Below are 12270 nucleotides of genomic sequence, written 5' to 3'. Positions count from 1 at the left end.
AACAACTGAGTAAATATACACTACCGTTCAAATGTTTGGGGTCACTTAGAAATGTCCTCGTTTTTTGTTTTTTTTTACAGAAAAGCACGTTTTTTCCATTTAAAATAACATATTGATCAGATAGTGTAGACATTGTTAATGTTGTACATTACTATTGTAACTGTAATCGGCTGATTTGTAATGGGAAACTTACATAGGTGTACTGAGGCCCATTATCAGCAACCAGCACTCCTGTGTTCCAATGGCATGTTAAACTTGGATTAGCTATCATTTAAAAGGCTAATTGATCATTCTGCATTTGTTAGCACAGCTGAAAACAGTTGTGCTGATTTTTAAAGAAGCAATAAAACTGTCCTCCTTTATACTAGTTAAGTATCTGGAGCATTGGCATTTATGGGTTCGATTACATGCTCAAAATGGCCAGAAACAAAACTTTCTTCTGAAACCTGTCAGTTTATACTTGTTCTGAGAAATGAAGGCTATTCCATGCGAGAAATTGCAAAGAAATTGAGGATCTCGTACAACACTGTGTACTACTCCCTTCACAGAACAGCAGAGAAACAGACACCTCACAAGTTCTCAACTGGCAGCGTCATTAAATAGTACCCGCGAAACACCAACGTCAACAGTGAAGAGGTGACTCCGGGATGCTGGCCTTCTAGGCAGAGTTCCTCTGTCCAGTGTCTGTTCTTTTGCCCAGTGTCTGTTCTTTTGCCCATCTTTTCTTTTTATTGGCCAGTTCTTTGCAACTGTCTAGAAGGCCAGCATCCCAGAGTCGCCTCTTCACTGTTGACGTTGGTGTTTTGCGGGTACTATTTAATGAAGCTGCCAGTTGAGGACTTGTGAGGCGTCTGTTTCTCAAACTAGACACTAATGTACTTGTCCTCTTGCTCAGTTGTGCACCGGGGCCTCCCACTCTTTCTGTTCTGGTTAGAGACAGTTTGCGCTTTTCTGTAAAGGGAGTAGTACACAGCGTTGTACGAGATCTTCAGTTTCTTTGCAATTTCTCGCATGGAATAGCCTTTGTTTCTGGCCATTTTGAGCCTGTAATTGAACCCACAAATGCAAACGCTCCAGATACTCAACTAGTCTAAAGAAAGCCAGTTTTATTGCTTCTTTAATCAGAACGATAGTTTTCAGCTGTGCTAACAAAATTGCAAAAGGGTTTTCTAATGATCAATTAGTCTTTTAAAATGACAAACTAGCTAACACGTGCCATTGGGACACAGGAGTGATGGTTGCTGATAATGGGCCTCTGTACGCCTATGTAGATATTCCATTAAAAATCATCCGTTTCCAGCTACAATAGTCATTTACAACATTAACAATGTCTATACTGTATTTTTTTATCAATTTGGTATTTTGGACAAAGAATTTGCTTTTATTTCAAAAACAAGGACATCTCTAAGTGACCCCAAACTTTTGAATGGTAGTATAGATCTGAGAGATCTTGAACACTTGAGAAATGAATGGTCTTTGTGAAACGTCTTTGTCCTTCATAGAATGAATGATGCTGTATATAGCTGAAGGGGACCACTTATTGATCACACATACTGAATTTGATACCATCACTTTTCTGGGTCTTGACAAATTGACTTAGTGTTGAAGTACTCATTATGAGAAAAAAATTGAAAACACTGAAGTCTATGTTGCCAAGGCACTGTACTGATGGAATGTCAGTGATAATATTTCTGCACTAGACTTCCTCCAAACTCATGTGGAATAGCTTTGGGATGAGGAGATTACAAACCAAATGATCACTGCACAGGTGACTATAGTGGCCTCCTTTCAATTACGTCTTTGTCAAAGTAGGCTACTGCTCAATATCCTGTCCAGTTGGTCTGAGGTGTAATGTTTCAGCCACAAGGGGGAGTCCCAGGTCTTGATATACTCATGAGTACACTAGTAATTGTCGTAATAACAGCTGAATAACATTGTGAGTAACTTCCTGTATATGTGTCACAGCCACGTATCTATGAGCCATTTTTCTCTTGAAAGCCATATTTTTATACAGAGCCTAATTTTGACACAATATGCCTGAGAAAGTGCATTATTCCTTAGTTACACTCAGACAATACTAATTTCCTGGGGAGTCTACAGCTGGTATTGCTTTTCCGTTGCTCTAACTCCCACATCCTGTCGACTGGATTGTGATGCAATCATCCACACAAGAGCATGAGGGGCACTAAGCAAACAGCTTTGAAAAGCTGCGGATGTTTTTTTTCCAGCTTAGTTGGGAGCCGTATGACCCAAAGTCTGGTGAAAGGAAAGGCCATGTCAGTGAATCTGGCTCATGCCTATCATGGCTGGCGTATTTGGACTGTGAGGGAGAATAGGCATGTCTACGGAAGGATTCAGTGAGCACTATTTCAAATGGACACTCAATGGGCAGTGGTTCGCCACATCTTTTGATATCTGAACCCCCAATCACATTTTGTTCTGCCCAAAGTACCCCCTCGTGTGCAACTGATCCTTCGACTTTATGAGTATTCCCATGTAGCCCCTGTGGTTAGGCCAGGTATCCCCAGGGGTACTAATATCCCAGGTTGAGAACTAGAGGACAGAGGAAGGAAGGGAAGGTATAAGCCTATGAAGTGTAGGGTTTTGCTGACTGTTAAAACTTTGACTTCTGTCACTTCCCTGTGACAGACACGAGACATCACTTTCACAGCTATGTTTCCCAATATCACACAGAGCAACTGAATACACTCGCAAAGAAAAAAATATGACAATTTCTTTGAACAGATGAGCAATGTATGGCCTACACTTAACATTAACACTAGGCTAAATGGGGCCTGGTGAATGAATGAAGATGTAAAGGTGCCTCTCCAGTTAGTTAGTCATACTCTTTTGTTTTCATTTAGGAAATGTAGAAGAAAATCCATGTTTCCTAAACCGGAAACACAGCATCTAGCTCCAGTGTTAAAGTTAAATAAATCAAATGTGCACTCAGTTGTACAACGATTCTTTACTGCAGGAGCAGTGCAAACGCTAGTACACTGTGGGCCAGTCATTTTTATAGTGGAGGTGATTGTGGCCTTCAGATGAACAACAACAAACGCCCTGCCTGGACGAGTGCTGCATATCAAGCGCTTACATCATTGGAAATCTATGACAAGGATTTGGATCTATGATGAGCATCGCTATGACAATAGATTTTCCAGGGGAATCAAATTGCATTTAAAGTGCTATTTGACTTTGGGCATCCTTGTAATCTATGAGGCTAATTTTGAATGAATCCCCAGATGGGGGAACTACACAAAGTGACCAGACCACAGATTATGCAGTCTTCACAACCTCTTCAAAACAAAGGGCAGTGGGTTCAAAGAGAGAGAGAAAAGACAGAGAGGTAGTGGGGGGTAAACATTTAAAAACAGCTTATCTACCCTTAATGCTCAATGCATTCCTCATTGATTGCAGTGTTGCATTGGGGGTCTTTCAGGGATGTAAGAGGGCATTCAGGCCAGAAATTAAACAATGGATGATACGAAGCTTTATTGATTGGCTAATCATCTTGGGTATGCGCATGAGTGGGGGAGAGAGTGGTGTTGGGGGAAAAACATACAACATTATAAAATCAATGTACACAAACAAGTGTGCGGTTAAACTTGGCAATAAAACACATATCTTTCCACAGGACCGAGGGGTGAGACAGGGATGTAGCTTAAGCCCCACCCTCTTCAACATTTATATCAACGAATTGGCGAGGGCACTAGAACAGTCTGCAGCACCTTCCCTCACCCTACTAGAATCTGAAGTCAAATGTCTACTGTTTGCTGATGATCTGGTGCTTCTGTCACCAACCAAGGAGGGCCTACAGCAGCACCTAGATCTTCTGCGCAGATTCTGTCAGACCTGAGCCCTGACAGTAAATCTCAGTAAGACAAAGATAATGGTGTTCCAAAAAAGGTCTAGTTGCCAGGACCAAGAATACAAATTCCATCTAGACACTGTTGCCCTAGAGCACACAAAAAACTATACATACCTTGGCCTAAACATCAGCACCACAGGTAACTTCCAGAAAGGTGTTAACGTTCTGAGATCCAGGGCAAAAATGGCCTACTATGCCATCAAAAATAAAATAAAATTCAACATACCAATTAGGATCTGGCAAAAAATACTTGAATCAGCTATGGAACATATTGCCCTTTATGGTTGTGAGGTCTGAGGTCCGCTCACCAACCAATAATTCACAAAATGGGACAAACACCAAATTGAGACTCTGCATGCAGAATTCTGCAAAAAACAATCCTCTGTGTACAGTCGTGGCCAAAAGTTTTGAGAATAACACAAATATTAATTTTCACAGTCTGCTGCCTCAGTTTGTATGATGGCAATTTGCATATACTCCAGAATGTTATGAAGAGTGATCAGATGAATTGCAATTAATTGCAAAGTCCCTCTTTGCCATGCAAATGAACTGAATCCCCCAAAAACATTTCCACTGCATTTCAGCCCTGCCACAAAAGGACCAGATGACATGAGTGTTGACGAGGACAAGGCTGTAGATCACTCTGTCATGCTGATTGAATTCGAATAACAGACTGGAAGCTTCAGAAGGAGGGTGGTGCTTGGAATCATTGTTCTTCCGCTGTCAACCATGGTTACCTGGAAGGAAACACGTGCCGTCATCATTGCTTTGCATAAAAAGGGCTTCACAGGCAAGGATATTGCTGCCAGTAAGATTGCACCTAAATCAACCATTTATCAGATCATCAAGAACTTCAAGGAGAGCAGTTCAATTGTTGTGAAGAAGGCTTCAGGGCACCCAAGAAAGTCCAGCAAGCGCGAGGACCGTCTCTTAAAGTTGATTCAGCTGTGGGATCGGGGCACCACCAGTACAGAGCTTGCTCAGGAATGGCAGCAGGCAGGTGTGAGTGCATCTGCACACACAGTGAGGCGAAGACTTCTGGAGGATGGCCAGGGGTCAAGAAGGGCAGCAAAGAAGCCACTTCTTTCCAGGGAAAACATCAGGAACAGACTGTTATTCTGCAAAAGGTACAGGGATTGGACTGCTGAGGACTGGGGTAAAGTCATTTTCTCTGATGAATCCCCTTTCCGATTGTTTGGGGTATCCGGGAAAAAGCTTGTCCGGAGAAGACAAGGTGAGCGCTACCATCAGTCCCGTGTCATGCCAACAGTAAAGCATCCTGAGACCATTCATGTGTGGGGTTGCTTCTCAGCCAAAGGAGTGGGCTCACTCACAATTTTGCCTAAGAACACAGCCATGAATAAAGAATGGTACCAACACATCCTCCGAGAGAAACTTCTCCCAACCATCCAAGAATAGTTTGGTGACGAACAATGCCTTTTCCAGCATGATGGAGCACCTTGCCATAAGGCAAAAGTGATAACTAAGTGGCTCGGGGAACAAAACATCGATATTTTGGGTCCATGGCCAGGAAACTCCCCAGACCTTAATCCCATTGAGAACTTGTGGTCAATCCTCAAGAGGCGGGTGGACAAACAAAAAACCACAAATTCTGACAAACTCCAAGCATTGATTATGCAAGAATGGGCTTCCATCAGTCAGGATGTGGCCCAGAAGTTAATTGATAGCATGCCAGGGCGGATTGCAGAGGTCTTGAAAAAGAAGGGTCAACACTGCAAATATTGACTCTTTGCATCAACTTCATGTAATTGTCAATAAAAGCATTTGACACTTATGAAATGCTTGTAATTATACTTCAGTATTCCATAGTAACATCTGACAAAAATATCTAAAGACACTGAAGCAGAAAACTTTGTGGAAATTAATATCTGTGTCATTCTCAAAACTTTTGGCCACGACTGTGCAACGTAAAACACCAAATAATGCATGCAGAGCAGAATTAGGCTGATACCCGCTAATGATAAAAATCCAGAAAAGAGCCGTTAAATTCTACAATCACCTAAAAGGAAGCAATTCCCAAACCTTCCATAACAAAGCCATCACCTACAGAGAGATGAACCTGGAGAAGAGCCCCCTAAGCAAGCTGGTCCGGGGCTTTGTTCACAAACACAAACAGACCCCACAGAGCCCCAGGACAGCAACACAATTAGACCCAACCAAATCACGAGAAAACAAAAATATCATTATTTACAAAAAAACTGAGCAAACTTATAATGCTATTTGGCCCTACACAGAGAGTACACAGTGGCAGAATACCTGAGCACTGTGACTGACCAAAAATTAAGGGAATCTTTGACTATGTACAGACTCAAGTGAGCATAGCCTTGCTATTGAGAAAGGCCGCCGAAGGCACACCTGGCTCTGAAGAGAAGACAGGCTATGTGCACACTGGTCAAAAGTAGTGTAATATAGGGCCTCCCAGGTGGCGCAGTGGTCTAAGGCACTGCATCGCAGTGCTAGCTGTGCCACCAGAATCTCTGGGTTCGAGCCCAGGCTCTGTCGCAGCCACCCGCGACTGGGAGGCCCATGGGGCTGTGCACAAGTGGTCTGGGTTAGGGAGGGTTTGGCCGGCAGGGATATCCTTGTCTCGTCGCGCACTAGTGACTCCTGTGGCGGGCCGGGCGCAGTGCACGCTGACCAGGTCGCCAGGTGTACGGTGTTTCCTCTGACACGTTGGTGCAGCTGGCTTCCGGGTTGGATGTGCATTGTGTCAAGAAGCAGTGCGGCTTGGTTGGGTTGTGTTTTGGAGGACGCATGGCTCTCGACCTTTGAGTCCGAGTCCGTATGGGAGTTGTAGCGATGAGAAAAGACTGTAACTACTACCAATTGGATACCACGAAATTGGGGTAAAAAAAATAAAAAGTTGTGTACTATGTAGGGAATAAGGGTGCCATTTTGGAAGCATCAAGTGACTTGGCTGTGGAACCACATAGCAAGGCTAGAGCATCCAGCAGTGCTAGGCCAGAGTGTCCTGTGGACCTCCCTTCTCTCTGTGTGATATAGGCTGTGAAATGCTAGGAGTTCAGTGGATCATCAGAATTTGAGCTCCCTGTCCCTCCCATTCCTAGAGGAACTCAGGTGAACTCTCACAATAAATCTTCTTACTCCCAGAATACTTTTTTAAACAGAATTCCATCCAGCTTTCCATGCATTTTATTGTTATTGGACACATTTTAAACGTATTCGTATGAATGATTGATATTCAATCAATTTCTGTCATCAAGTACATCCATCATTTCAGTTTACATCGCTGCCAATATCATTTTTTCTTGATAACTCATAATTAAGTTTCGAAGCTTGCAATAAACGAATTTAGTCTACAAAGCTGCTATATGCATAGTTCCATTGGCAAACCATATTTCATCGGGCCGCTATTGCAGCACATACGCTGTTACATTTCATGTGACACTCACGAGCAGCTGCAGTTTGCCATATAAGACTGGCCTCAGTGTTTCTCAGAATTTCACCCAATGAATGACTGAGGTTGTGAATGTTGCTGGCATGCATGGTGTCAGGTTTTGGGTCAAGTGCTGGCACCAACTGACTAGTATGGGTCCTTGCCAGTGCTCTGCCCTACATGGCGAGGTCTCGCATAACACCAGGCAGCTATGTGCCACGCTGAACATACAGTCATAAGACTCCTCTGGCATCTGGAACAGCTCTCCATTCCCTCTCTTTCCCTCATTATTTCTCTCTGTCTATCTATGTTAGTGCAGTCCTAAAAATAAATACTATAGCATTGGTCCTGACTGAGTTCTTCCACTACTATTAACCTCTCTCCCTCTCTCTGCTCCCCCCACCCCACGCTCCCTCTTTCATTCTCTGCTCCCCCCTTTCGCCACAGTTGCAGAGTTCCTAGTAATATTCCCCTCACAGAAAACTCCCTTTACTTGCCAGAACTCCTGCAGACCTTTTTTTCACTTTCTCCCTCATCATCACACATGTGTAATCCATGTGACCTCCCCTGCAGCCCTGTCTGTCTGTCTTCATCCCCTTTTCTCCATCTCTCCTCCAGGAGCACTGTTTCTCTATCACTCTGTGTGTGCATTTGGCTACTAGCAGTTTGGGAACAGTGTTTGTGCATGCGTGAGTATGTGGGTGTGTACTGGGAGCAGTATGGGAACAGTGTTTGTGCATGCGTGAGTGCGTGGGTGTGTACTGGGAGCATTTACATTTTACATTTACATTACATTTAAGTCATTTAGCAGACGCTCTTATCCAGAGCGACTTACAAATTGGTGCATTCACCTTATGATATCCAGTGGAACAACCACTTTACAATAGTGCTTCTAAATCTTTTAAGGGGGGGGTTAGAAGGATTACTTTATCCTATCCTAGGTATTCCTTAAAGAGGTGGGGTTTCAGGTGTCTCCAGAAGGTGGTGATTGACTCCGCTGTCCTGGCGTCGTGAGGGAGCTTGTTCCACCATTGGGGTGCCAGAGTAGCGAACAGTTTTGACTGGGCTGAGCGGGAACTGTGCTTCCTCAGAGGTAGGGGGGCCAGCAGGCCAGAGGTGGATGAACGCAGTGCCCTTGTTTGGGTGTAGGGCCTGATCAGAGCCTGAAGGTATGGAGGTGCTGTTCCCTTCACAGCTACGTAGGCAATCACCATGGTCTTGTAGCGGATGCGAGCTTCAACTGGAAGCCAGTGGAGAGAGCGGAGGAGCGGGGTGACGTGAGAGAACTTGGGAAGGTTGAACACAGTTTAATGGCACAGGCAGGGAGCCCAGCCAACAGCGAGTTGCAGTAATCCAGACGGGAGATGACAAGTGCCTGGATTAGGACCTGCGCTGCTTCCTGTGTGAGGCAGGGTCGTACTCTGCGAATGTTGTAGAGCATGAACCTACAGGATCGGGTCACCGCCTTGATGTTAGTGGAGAACGACAGGGTGTTGTCCAGGATCACGCCAAGGTTCTTAGCACTCTGGGAGGAGGACACAAGGGAGTTGTCAACCGTGATGGCGAGATCATGGAACGGGCAGTCCTTCCCCGGGAGGAAGAGCAGCTCCGTCTTGCCGAGGTTAAGCTTGAGCTGGTGATCCGTTATCCACACTGATATGTCTGCCAGACATGCGATTCGCCGCCTGGTTATCAGAAGGGGGAAAGGAGAAGATTAATTGTGTGTCGTCTGCATAGCAATGATAGGAGAGACCATGTGAGGATATGACAGAGCCAAGTGACTTGGTGTATAGCGAGAATAGGAGAGGGCCTAGAACAGAGCCCTGGGGGACACCAGTGGTGAGAGCGCATGGTGCGGAGACAGATTCTCGCCACGCCACCTGGTAGGAGCGACCTGTCAGGTAGGACGCAATCCAAGCGTGGGCCGCGCCAGAGATGCCCAACTCGGAGAGGGTGGAGAGGAGGATCTGATGGTTCACAGTATCAAAGGCAGCAGATAGATCTAGAAGGATGAGAGCAGAGGAGAGAGAGTTAGCTTTAGCAGTGCGGAGAGCCTCCGTGACACAGAGAAGAGCAGTCTCAGTTGAATGCCCAGTCTTGAAACCTGACTGATTAGGATCAAGAAGGTCATTCTGAGAGAGATAGCAGGAGAGCTGGCCAAGGACGGCACGTTCAAGAGTTTTGGAAAGAAAAAAAAGAAGGAATACTGGTCTGTAGTTGTTGACATCGGAGGGATCGAGTGTAGGTTTTTTCAGAAGGGGTGCAACTCTCGCTCTCTTGAAGACGGAAGGGACGTAGCCAGCGGTCAAGGATGAGTTGATGAGCGAGGTGAGGAAGGGGAGGTCTCCGGAAATGGTCTGGAGAAGAGAGGAGGGGATAGGGTCAAGTGGGCAGGTTGTTGGACGGCCGGCCGTCACAAGACGCGAGATTTCATCTGGAGAGAGAGGGGAGAAAGAGGTCAAAGCACAGGGTAGGGCAGTGTGAGCAGGACCAGCGGTGTCGCTTGACTTAGCAAACGAGGATCGGATATCGTCAACCTTCTTTTCAAAATGGTTGACGAAGTCATCCGCAGAGAGGGAGGAGGGGGGAGGGGGAGGAGGATTCAGGAGGGAGGAGAAGGTAGCAAAGAGCTTCCTAGGGTTAGAGGCAGATGCTTGGAATTTAGAGTGGTAGAAAGTGGCTTTAGCAGCAGAGACAGAAGAGGAGAATGTAGAGAGGAGGGAGTGAAAGGATGCCAGGTCCGCAGGGAGGCGAGTTTTCCTCCATTTCCACTCGGCTGCCCGGAGCCCTGTTCTGTGAGCTCGTAGTGAGTCGTCGAGCCACGGAGCAGGAGGGGAGGACCGAGCCGGCCTGGAGGATAGGGGACAGAGAAAATCAAAGGATGCAGAAAGGGAGGAGAGGAGGGTTGAGGAGGCAGAATCAGGAGATAGGTTGGAGAAGGTTTGAGCAGAGGGAAGAGATGATAGGATGGAAGAGGAGAGAGTAGCGGGAGAGAGAGAGCGAAGGTTGGGACGGCGCAATACCATCCGAGTAGGGGCAGAGTGAGAAGTGTTGGATGAGAGCAAGAGGGAAAAGGATACAAGGTAGTGGTCAGTATGGGAACAGTGTTTTGTGCATGCGTGAGTGTGTGGGTGTGTACTGGGAGCAGTATGGGAGCAGTAAGGGAACAGTGCCCTCACCCTAAATGTTCTAAAATCTTTATAACTCAAAAAGGAAATATACTGCTCAAAAAAATAAAGGGAACACTTAAACAACACAATGTAACTCCAAGTCAATCACACTTCTGTGAAATCAAACTGTCCACTTAGGAAGCAACACTGATTGACAATAAATTTCACATGCTGTTGTGCAAATGGAATAGACAACAGGTGGAAATTATAGGCAATAAGCAAGACACCCCCAATAAAGGAGTGGTTCAGCAGGTGTTGACCACAGACCACTTCTCAGTTCCTATGCTTCCTGGCTGATGTTTTGGTCACTTTTGAATGCTGGTGGTGCTTTCACTCTAGTGGTAGCATGAGACGGAGTCTACAACCCACACAAGTAGCTCAGGTAGTGCAGCTCATCCAGGATGGCACATCAATGCGAGCTGTGGCAAGAAGGTTTGCTGTGTCTGTCAGCGTAGTGTCCAGAGCATGGAGGTGCTACCAGGAGACAGGCCAGTACATCAGGAGACGTGGAGGAGGCCGTAGGAGGGCAACAACCCAGCAGCAGGACCGCTACCTCCGCCTTTGTGCAAGGAGGAGCAGGAGGAGCACTGCCAGAGCCCTGCAAAATGACCTCCAGCAGGCCACAAATGTGCATGTGTCTGCTCAAACGGTCAGAAACAGACTCCATGAGGGTGGTATGAGGGCCCGACGTACACAGGTGGGGGTTGTGCTTACAGCCCAACACCGTGCAGGACGTTTGACATTTGCTGCCTGCAACATTCTCCAGCATGACCGGTTTGGCGGTGGGTCAGTCATGGTGTGGGGTGGCATTTCTTTGGGGGGCTGCACAGCCCTCCATGTGCTCGCCAGAGGTAGCCTGACTGCCATTAGGTACCGAGATGAGATCCTCAGACCCCTTGTGAGACCATATGCTGGTGCGGTTGGCCCTGGGTTCCTCCTAATGCAAGAAAATGCTAGACCTCATGTGGCTGGAGTGTGTCAGCAGTTCCTGCAAGAGGAAGGCATTGATGCTATGGACTGGCCCGCCCCTTCCCCAGACCTGAATCCAATTGAGCACATCTGGGACATCATGTCTTGCTCCATCCACCAACGCCACGTTGCACCACAGACTGTCTAGGAGTTGGCGGATGCTTTAGTCCAGGTCTGGGAGGAGATCCCTCAGGAGACCATCCACCACCTCATCAGGAGCATGCCCAGGCGTTGTAGTGAGGTCATACAGGCACGTGGAGGCCACACACACTACTGAGCCTCATTTTGACTTGTTTTAAGGACATTACATCAAAGTTGGATCAGCCTGTAGTGTGGTTTTCCACTTTAATTTTGAGTGTGATTCCAAATCCAGACCTCCATGGGTTGATATATTGGATTTCCATTGATTATTTTTGTGTGATTTTGTTGTCAGCACATTCAACTATGTAAAGAAAACAGTATTTAATAAGATTATTTCTTTCATTCAGATCTAGGATGTGTTGTTTAAGTGTTCCCTTTATTTTTTTGAGCAGTGTATATAGTGCCTTCAGAAAGTATTCATACTGCTTGACTTATTCCACAGTTTGTTGTGTTATAGCCTGAATTAAAAAATGGATTAAACACAATACCCCATAATGACAAAGTAAAAACATGTAGAAATATTAGTGTTCGATGGAGTTGAGGTCAGGGCTCTCTGCAGGCCAGTCAAGTTCTTCCACACCAATCTCAACAAACCATTTCTGTATGGACCTTGCTTTGTGCACGGGGGCATTGTCATGCTGAAACAGAAAAGCACCTTCCCCAAACTGTTGCCACAAAGTTGGAAGCACAGAATCATCTAG

Source organism: Salmo salar, chromosome ssa22 (genome assembly GCF_905237065.1).
Source record: "Salmo salar chromosome ssa22, Ssal_v3.1, whole genome shotgun sequence".
In the NCBI taxonomy this organism is placed as follows: Eukaryota; Metazoa; Chordata; class Actinopteri; order Salmoniformes; family Salmonidae; genus Salmo; species Salmo salar.
The sequence above is the reverse complement of the archived record's forward strand: the minus strand, read 5'-3'. Positions refer to the sequence as shown.